Source organism: Anoplophora glabripennis, unplaced genomic scaffold (assembly GCF_000390285.2).
Source record: "Anoplophora glabripennis isolate ALB-LARVAE unplaced genomic scaffold, Agla_2.0 scaffold241, whole genome shotgun sequence".
Classification (NCBI taxonomy): Eukaryota; Metazoa; Arthropoda; class Insecta; order Coleoptera; family Cerambycidae; genus Anoplophora; species Anoplophora glabripennis.
Window position 1 is genome coordinate 650,690 of NW_019416432.1, and position 3,403 is coordinate 654,092.

Here is a 3,403-nt window from a genome sequence, read left to right on the forward strand (position 1 = left end):
GCACCAATGTTTATATGGAAAAATATTCTTATTTTTAGATAGAATCAAGTGGTAAATTATTGAACACTAATTATGAGACACCCTGTAGAAGTATAAATTTTTAAAAACAATTTAATATATCAAATATTACAAGTCAAAAAAAAATTTGGGGAAGCAATTTTTAAATTTTCAGTGTTATTACCTTTCAGAAAATTGAAAATTCTTCACTACTTTTTGAATTTTCGTAATTACATCGTATTTCAAATTGTATTTTCAACAAAAAAATTCTATATTTTTTGTAACAATTGTACTGGAGTTATTTATTCAAGTACTTACGTTGTAGGCTAATTTTAAATTAAAATAATAATTACTATTGAGGGTTGCTTTCTCGCTTTCTTAACGGTAATAATAAAGTAATAATAATAATAGTAGTAAAGTAAAGTAATAGTAATAATAAAGACGTGTTGACGGGACGACTGTTTGCTGGAGAGTCTCTGTGTGTGGAGTTGGTCGTAGGTAGCTTGGTAGTCGCTGTCAAAAATCCCTGGTCCTTGGCGCCACTCTGTCGGGGTCGTCTTCCGGGAACCCTGTGGTGCGTCCGGGCGGCGTCTCATTGGCGCTCTTGACGTTGTACTTGCGAACATGTGTAGCCACACTATTAAACAGTTAGTTTTTCGACTAAAATGAAGAATATCTCTTTTTACCAACCGAAATTAAATGTACTTGTCTAACTACCAAAATATTCAGTAGCTGATATATTTCTATACCAACTCAGCAAAATTTTGCTTGTAAGCATTTACTAAGGCTCTGTATATTGGAAAATAATTCGTAGAAAAAGTAGAATCCATCATTAACGTTTGGCATTCATTTCATTAACACCCTGTATTGCATTTCTTCTCAGAAATAGTTAATGTTATTGATTTCATCATAGTTTTATATTTCATCAATGACATATTTTTAATGTTTAATTTTTTTCAACTCAAAAACTCCAAATAAAAAAGTTAACACCAATTTTCCAATCAGTAGGATCCTTTAGGGCTTTAGACTTTTTCTAATTTTTTTTTGTAGGCATAGTGATAAAAAAATTGCTTAACCGAAGAAAAGTCGCGGCAAAATATTATTTAAAAAAATTGAGTTTACGAAAAAGTGTTGTTATTTTTAAAAGTATTTTTGCTCACAGTTTCCGAACACCCGGTATAATATCAGTAATTTATTTATATCTTATATTCCATCACAGAAAGTACTTACAGACGAAAAGAAGACATAGTAATATTTTATATAATAAAATTTTATGAATAATTTATTTTTATTCTGTGACTGCTACAGAAACAGACTTAAATTTGGAGGGTCATGACCCCCATGACCTCCCCAACCCCCAATGGATCCGCGATTGTATATATATAGAGCCCTCTCATTCGAATTTCATTAAAACACCGTCACATAATGTAAAGTTAACGACAAAGTAATAAGCGACTACAAATGCACACGTAGTACTTCAGGCTCAAAATCAAATTTAAAAAGACACATGCCACGCGAATTACAATCCTTTGTACTAAATTTACATACAGACATATAATTCTCAAATGGAGTATTTAGGTATAAATTAATAATGAATAAATACCTGACGCGTTTATCCGCCTTGTTTGTTGTCAGTTAAATCTTCAATAGCACGAAGCAAACATCTAGAGCAAAGGTCGGCAACTGGAGGACCGCGGTCCAGGTCCGGACCGCGGAAGGTAGAATACTGGACCGCCAAAAATTTTTTGAAAGTATAAATTACTCAAATAAATTATTTAAAAAATGTTTTTTACGTTTAAGTGCCAATCTAATCATTTTTTCTAGTATTTTACAATTGTGTGTGTTTTGAGTTCTTAATTAGTAAGCAGATTAAATTTGAGTCCAAATAAATTAAAATGAAAAAATAAGAAATATGAATTTTTTTTCTGGACCTCGTTAAAAATTTTCAAAAGTATCCGGACCCCACCTAAAATTACTTGCCGACCCCTGATCTAGAGGTAATTAATATTGACTTTAACGTGATTTTGCCGAATTAGAGGACAATGTTACTCGTACTCACGCAATTAGTGTAAAGTGATTAGCTTTATTAAATATCGTGCTCTACGAAATATAAAAGTTGAATATCGCGTTTACACGGTGTATCTGATCTACTTTCGACACCTTTAAAAATTTAACTCAAATATTTCTCAGAAGACGGAGCTCATTAGCCTCATATATTCTCTTCTCTTCCAAATGCAAAATGCGACCTGAATTGTGAAGATAAACAAAAAAAACTCACAGCAAATATTTCCTTTCGAAAAATTTTGTAAATAAAAGCTGTTCAATTCCAGAATCTTTAGGTTCAAAAACTGTGTCAGGTATTTATCTTTTTTTATTCATTTTTAATTTTAACAGACGATAGAATACATTAAAATAAATACGTGCATCGAAAATGGTGGTCGACAGTTTGAGGATATGTTGTAGTTTGATTTGTACTCGCGTGTTTAAAAATTACTAAATTTTGCTTTTTATTAAGTACCTAAATTATTTTTAATACATACGATTATTTGAATGACATGAATCTTTGGGTACTTTAATTACAATTTTTCAAATGCATAATTGGATTTTTTAATATACAGGAAGGAATTTTAATAAACAGGAACTAGAGTTTCGTCTAGTTCCTGTTTTAAGAGACTCATAGGTACTAAAATTCGAGCTAAAATTTAAACACAACACTATCTTCGTACTACAAAATCGATACATTTTATTTTATTTATTTAAAAACTGGAAAACAATTGTCTTCTTTATTAAATGTTTCACAATAACAGTTGTTTACATTTATTCCACAGGACAAGTCTGCCGCGTGCACCCGTGGTATGCACCAGCTGTGTAGCGTTAGGTTAAGCGCTGTTGTCACGTTGTAATGAAACTCCCCAATATTAATACTCGCTGTACTTTGAACACTGTTAATCTAACGCCCCTTTTTTTTTGTTCATTTATGATTACTCCATCTCATACTGCAGTAGCGGTAGTCAAACTTCTTACACCCTGTATAATAATTCAATGCTAAACAGGACCTTAGCCCGCAGAGTAGTTGTTTCTTCGTCATTACTACGCCATTATTAATACGTTTTTCCTTTTTCGCATATCTAGATGTTGGTGTCAAAGAGCATATCAGATCATGTGAATTATAGCAAAATGTTTAGACTTTATTTATCTTAATACCTTTAAAAGTAAAAGTTCGGGGGTTAATATTAAAAACGCATAGTAACAAGGAAATCTGGATGTTTATATTACTTAAAATAATGAAAAAAATAAAAGGAAGTGGCAGACTTACCAAATTTACTGTCAATAAGTTCTTGAATGTCGAAAATCTAAAAAATAATGCAAAAATTAGAAATGAAATCATATACTTATGTATAGTCTA